Here is a 7,859-nt window from a genome sequence, read left to right on the forward strand (position 1 = left end):
CTTGTGATTTCTTCCATAGAGAAGAAATTTTCCAACATAACCATTTTTCAATCTTTGAAAGAGAGATTTTTCAGCACAACCACTTTTTCCCCACGAAGGAGAAATTTTCCAACAAGCATCTTTTTCATAGAGGAGATTTTTAAATTTTTTTCTACAAAATGTGCTTGAGCGCATAATGGAGGTCTAGGTAGGCTATTCTTGTTTTGATGGATTTCCCCCCACTAAATTTTGCACCTGACCATAGTTTTGGGTTTTAGGCTAACTTTTCTTCTCAATTTGAAGGATTTTCCTTTATTCCATGGAATTCGTACTTGGGCTCAATCTTGGGCTTTAGGAAATTTTTTTCTTGATTTGAAGGATTTTTCATTATTTCATGGAACCCATGCTCGGGCATGGTTTTGGGCTTTAGGTAGACTTTTTCTTGTTCTGAAGGATTTTCCTTCATTTTAATAATCCACATTTGCTCTCTCTCTCTCTCTCTCTCTCTCTCTCTCTCTCTCTCTCTCTCCCTCCAAAATTAGCCATTTTTCTAATGTTTGCATGTCTTTCCACTTTTGGATATTTCAAGGGCATTTCCTGACTTAATCATTTTCTAATTGACTTTCTCACTTGCTCATTCTTTTGGATATAGAACTCGATACCTTTTTATCTATTTATCAACCATAACTCTCTTGTCATAAATAGATATACTAAAAATAAACTTTCTATAAATAGTAAGTTGTTCCAGAGTCAAAATAAGGTCAATTTGGAAGGTAGTGAAATTACTAAAAATAGTAAGTTTATCCAAAGTCAAAATAAGGCCATTTCGGGAGGCAATGAAACTTACTAAACACATAAAATCTCAAAAATATCATTACGTCAAGACGTTCAAAATTTCACTAACATTCTTTCTAAAAGATCAATTCTCGTTCACACTTGACCTAATTAATAGACAAACACATAGTTTCCATTCTAAGAGTAATGTGGACAACACATTTCTAGACTTCGCTAATTTCAACGATTCTATGGTAACCTTACGAGATTGAGCACAAGACTACAAGAACAAAAGCCAAAAAGACAATGCCAAAAGAAAAAATAGTAGGTTCCCATTTCAAATGAGGTGATGTGTGAAAATGTCACAACACAATATTCAACCATCTTGTGTGGACGAGTTGGTGTTCGAAATGATACATTTCTTTGGGTTTCAATGGTCTATCTGTATGATTGGTTGTGCCCAAATGTTCAATTTCCTAAATTAACATTTTGGGCAAGGTTGCCATAGTTAAGAGACCTTTAAAAGATAATTTAATTGTATTGGGTTTATCATTTGGATTTTAATATTACTATGTTAAAATGGAGTTGTCGACAAATATGTTATATAAATTATATTGAAGTAATAGAATTCAAATAATTTTAGTGAGAACATTTGTAGAAAAATTGATGGAGATCAAAATGTTTAAGAGCTTTAATTTATATTTAGTTCAAATTCTTTTATTTTGAATTTTCTCCAAAAAGTGACTTGTAAGAGAAAATGATAATTTATTTTTGGGGAGATAGTTCTTTTTCTTTCCTTTTTGCTCCAAATGGCTATGGTTGGAAAATTATTTTGATGCTTGGTGGAGATTGCTTGGAAAGCTTTTGTTTGTATTGATTTAAAGGACTTGTTGGAGTGGCTCCTTCAGGTGTTTTGAATTTCACTCCATCTCTTGGTGTGTGAATTTCTCCTCTTTGTAAAGGGCTTCAACAATATTGATGTCGTAGGATATTTGTTTCCCCTCTTATTGTTTGGGGAGAAGCAAGAAGTTGGCTTTCAAAACCGCGAAAGTTCATGGATTGAGATCATACTCTTTTAAAAATAGGCGCTCCAATTAAGCTCAGACACTCGATCCAAATTTCAAAAAATGGGTGCTCTTTTTAAAAAAAATTAGGTGCCCATGTTTTATTTTCAAAAAATGGGTCCTGTTTTTTTAAAAATGAAAAATTTAATTTTTTTGAAAATGGGCACTTGTTTTTCAAAAATTAGGTGCTCATTTTGGAAAAAATAATTTTTTTAGGGCATTTAAAATGTGTTTTAAAATGTCGATTTTACTTTTTCAAAATGGGTGCCCATTTTTTGAATTTCAAATATTAGGGCACCCATTTCTTACAACCTGGGGCAGGAGCTTTTTCTTTCACTTCAAATTTCGGGTTGGGATATGCATTGACCTCTCAAGATTTGGCCAAGGCATTGAAATGACGAATTTAAGCGTTGCCATAATTTTTAGAGGGTCTTCTCGATCAATATTTTTGATAAAACAAAAACTCATTAGAGTTCTTACTGTCCTAATATTTTTTAATCAAAGGTGGTACCTAAACGTAAAATAGTGAGGTGCACTAAAACTTTAATAAATTTTTAATTTTATGTTTTTTCTTAACTTAATTTACGTGTCATCAATCTGCATACAATTATTTTTATGTTAAAAGAAAAAGAATTTTTGGAACAAGTAAAATTTTGATCAAATTATGGTGTTCGTACATGAGAGGTTTTAAAATTTATCTTTATAGCCAATAAAAAATTAATAAAAATAAATTATTCAATAAAGAATTGAGGAAAATATTCTCATCAATCTTTGGCGTGTTAGGTAACTTTCCTTAAAAGAATTTACAAGAATTCATTTATTTGTGTCAAATTATGGTGTCCGTACACGTGTGTGGTATGGTCTTGAAACAAGCATTTTGAAAAAATAGATTTTAAAGATCCAAAAAAAGAAAAATTCTATCATATGAGTATACAAATATATGACATTCAAAAAGTAGACTTCGAGCACTACAATTTTTATTTCTAAATTTTTAAAATATTCAATCTCTAGATGCCTCAAATTTTGACATCAATTGGCAAGAAATTACAAAAAAAGGAAAAACACTTCAACTTTTTGCCCAAAAGTGAGACCTAACTTCTTGCACTTACCCATTTATTTTATTTTCTTTCTATTTTTGGAAAATGACTTTTGGACTATTGTTAGGCATTCTCGTCAATTCAAATAGCTGATTTCATTTTGTTTGAATTTGTATGAATGGTTTGTGAAAAAGAGGGTTTTGATGGGGATATGTTGTCCAAATTTGGATGGTTGGGTGAAGCATGGATTAAAATTCTTGGAATGACTATTGGATTATTGTTAGGTCAAGACATTCAAATTTTCATTAACATTCTTTCCAAAAGATCAAGTCTCATTCATACTTGACCTAATTAACATACAAACACATAGCTTCCATTCTAAGCGCAAGGTGGATACCATATTTCGAGACTTGGCCAATTTTGCCAATTCTATGGGAAACCTTAGGGGGTTGAGCACATAACTACCAAGAACAGAAGCCAAAAAGACAATGCCAAAATAAAAAAATATCAGGTTCCCATTTCAAATGAGGTGATGTGTGAAAATGTCACAACAAAAAATTTAACAATCTTGTGTGGATGAGTTGGTGTTTGAATAATGCATTTCTTTGTGTTTATTTGGAGTTCAATATCACTATGTTAAAATGGAGTTGCTGACAAATATGTTGTATAAATTATATTAAAGTAATGGAATCCAAATAATTTTAATGGGAGCATTTGCAAAAAATTGATGGAAATCAAGATGTTTTAGATATTTAATTTAATATTATGAGTTTTCTCCAAAAAGTGACTTTTAAGAGAAAATGAGAATTCATTTTTGTGGAGATGGTTCTTTTTCTTGCCTTTTCACTCCAAATGATTGTGGTTGGAAAATTGTTTTGATGGTTAGTGGAGATTGCTTGGAAAACTTTTGTGGGTATTGACTTAAAAGATTTGTTGGAGTGGCTCCTTCTGGTGGTTCAAATTTTACTCCATCTCTTGGTGTGTGTGGATTTCTCCTCTTTGTGAAGGGCTTTAACAATATTAAGGTCATAGGATCTTTGTTTCCCCTCTTATTATTTATTTTATTTTCTTTCTATTGTTGGTAAATAACTATTGGACTATTGTTAGGCATTCCTATCGATTCAAATAGCTAATTTCATTTTATTAAAATTTGTGTGAATAGATTGTGAAAAATGAGGGTTTTGATGGAGATATGTTGTCCGAATTTGCTTGGTTTAGTGAAACATGGATTAAAATTCTTGGAATGCTATTCTATGAGGAACCAATGCATTCTCTCACATTTTTCATTCTTGAAGATTTAATTGTGTTTTCTTGACAACCTTCACTGATGGAATTAAGATTGGATTGGTTTTGTGCAATTTTTACGATTTGGTAAAATATAGATTTTTGTGGATTTATTGAGGGGAAATTATGTGGAATGATGGATTTGATATATGGATTAATCGAGTTCATCCTTATATAGTTTTTGATAACTTAGATATTGCTTTATGTAGATGGTGACTATGGGATACAATGGTATTTGAGAATTATTGTGTGTGTGTGTATTTTGGTAAGCCTATCATGTATGATATGTTAGGAATAACAATACACGATACACAACTAAGAGAGGAGGGGTTGAATCAGTTGTGAGTAGATTAAAATATTAAACTATCCACTACCAATCATATATGAAATATATAGCAATGCAAAGAAAATAATACCATAACATATAACACCAATATTTGTTCTTGAGGAAACCCTAGGAAAGGGTAAAACACCAGTGGAGATCAAACCCACAAGATGATGTAGTAGCACATATAAAACCTTGTTTAAGATACAATGGGGAATGCACATGCATTCTAGCACTCATTTGGAGCTCACTTCTCTAATACAACAAAGACAACAACCCTACTTGGACAACTATCCAATTACAATAAGGGCAACAACCTAGAGAGTGAATAAAAATTCATCTTGGACAACAATCTACTAAAATGAACCGATTGAAAGCATCAACTATGCCAATACGATTCCTTTGAAGCACCACATTACATTCCACTCATACCTCTTCTCTAATCTATGCTTTGATCAAGCCTTGTATCCACAAAATCGCATCTAACCATAAACATGCCAAGTTCACAAATGAATTCACTTACACATACAAGTTTCAAGCACATGTTAGGTCAACTCAATATGAGATATATTACCAAAATGAATTACATAAACCAATGTGATCCCATAAGTGTCAGCTAGAACACATATAGAACCCTTAGAACAATAATCAACACACTAGCACTCCAATAGATAATCAAATTAGTCAAAACATGTTTCTAGATTGAGTTGCTTATCTTGATTGATTGTGTTGCTTATGCATCACTAAATTTTGAAAAGGAGGGGCCATCACACCAAGCATACATCTGAGATATTCAAAGGCATCCTTCAGTAAGGTTTTTGTAAAGATGTTAGCTATTTGTTCTGTAGTAGCCACACACTCCAACTTTACTTCTTTTTCACTCACTTTCTCTCCCAAGAAATGACACTTGACTCAAATATGTTTAGTCCTTGAATGTAATACAAGGTTATTTTAAATATTGATGACACTTTAATTATCACATTGAATAGTTATTGGTTCCTCACAAGTAACTATAATATCCTTTAAAATTGCTTCATCTAGATAACTTGTGTAAATTGATATCAGTAATAACATATTCGACTTCAATAGTAGATTGTGAAGTACAATCCATGTTCATACTCAATCATGAAACTAATATTTTTCCCAAAAAGAATGCTTCTTCACTAGATCTCTTTCTGTTATTAATATTACCTACCCAATCAACATTAATGTATACATGAAGTGTAAAATCATTAGCTCTATCATACCATAATCCATTATTCTTTTCAAATATATGAATGTTCTTTTGATAGAAACCACATGTGATTCCTTCAGTTTTAGCAACGATACTAACTACATTAGATATGTCCAGTCTTGTATGAGTTAGATATTAAAAACCTTCAATCATAGATATATATCTAGTTTGATTAGTTATCTTAGATTCATAATCTTTTTTCAATTTACAACCTATAACCATGGGTGTTGCAATTGGTTTTGAGTCTTCCATCCCAAATTTCTTTCGTATTTTGCACATACTAGCTTTGTGATATGAAAATTCTAGTCTTAATTTGAGCAATTTTCATGTCACCTATCATAGACATCTCAAATTCCTTTTGTATATCATTACAAAATTCTATAATCGTCTCATCATCACTTGTTAATGTTGAAAGTTTTCTAATAGGATAAATATTATTTTGCAGATATGATGGTCTTTGAAATAGGAAGTTATAGAACATTTATCAATTTCAATGCCTATACTCCATCATTGTTTGGTACATATATATCATCTTATAGACCGATTAGAATGTTCATGTCCTTTCATTGCAAATGGATTGCACTTTTATTAGATCAGTTAGTATTTACTAAGTAAAAATTCCATTAAGGATGCGGTTAGTTAGTGAGTAATGACTAACTAATTCTTAGCAATTCAACTTCAGATTGATTTGTATCTCAATCATTTTAAAATGAAGGCATACTCGATATCTTGTTTATCTTATATAATAAGACGAGTTGATCTTACCACAACTACCTTATCTTCAACATCACCTCCAAAATTAATATCACCCACAAAGACTTCAACAATTATAATATCTATGAAATCAACTTTAAAGTATAAATTACTATCTACAGTACCTTTATTGAATACAAATAAATATTTATCCCACCGTTCATATCAGGATCTAAGAGTTTTTTTTAATCCATATAAAAATTTATTCAATCAGTAAACCATGTCCTTCTAATTATCAACACTAAATCCATTTGGTTTCTCAACATATAATTCTTCTTCAAGATCTCCATCAAGGAATGTTAATTTAACATCCATTTGATATACCTTGCAAATCTCATAAGCAACACAATCAAGATACAATGTAACACCTCAATACTAACAGTAGGGGAAAATGTCTCATCAAAATCTATACCTTCAATTTATAAACATCCTTTATAAACCAATACATCTTTTTTCTGATCACTTCACCTTTCCAATTTAGTTTGTTCCAAAAAACCCATGTAGTTCCAATGACATTCTTATCTTTAGGTTTGATAACTAAAATCCATGTCTTGTTCTTCTCAATCTAATTAAGTTCTTCTTTCATAGTCTTAATCTAATTATCATATTTTATCCATTTTAGGCTCAACTTGTGATATCAAACAAATTTCATGTCTAGAAATATTTCCTCTCATCACAATTCGCTAATTTTTATTACCAATATATGATATTTAGTATGATTAAGCTTTACATACCTCATGGTTCTTAGAGCATTAAATTATTTAACGTCAATATCATTATCAATAATTTCAACCAAACCTTCTGGAACAATATTCTGATTTTGATTTTTCTCTTTCATGATTTGTAACCGATTCTCCTCATCACCTAAGTCATTACTGAATGTTCTTTCTTGTATCTATAATATTTCATCAACTTTCACATTAGAAATCTTAAGAAGTTTCTTTAATACTTGATTATAACATCGATATGCTTTTCTTTTAGTAGAATAACTAAGAAAAAATCCTTCATCACTTCTAGGATTAAACTTTCCTATCTAATCATCTCTCTTAACCTAACATTTTCTTCCAAATTGAAATACTTAATTGTAGGCACATGTCCATACTGTAGTTTACAATGCGTCTTACTGATACTATATTTTAAGTGAACTTTTCTCAATGTAGAAATTGCAATAGAAACAACTTCTCTCCAATATATTTGTGGTACTTTTCCTTCCAACATCATACCCTTGGTTGTATCAATAATCATTCTATTTATTTTCTTTGCTATCCCATTTTGCTTTGGGGTTCAAGGGGCAACTATCTATCTTCTTATTCCATGTTCTTCACAATAAGCATTAAACTCTCTATAAGTACTCTCTCCATAATCTAATATCAAACATTTCATCTTCATTCTTGTCGAACTCTCAACTT

Source organism: Cupressus sempervirens, chromosome 1 (genome assembly GCF_028749045.1).
Source record: "Cupressus sempervirens isolate cs-2001-9-10 chromosome 1, ASM2874904v1, whole genome shotgun sequence".
NCBI classification, from domain to species: Eukaryota; Viridiplantae; Streptophyta; class Pinopsida; order Cupressales; family Cupressaceae; genus Cupressus; species Cupressus sempervirens.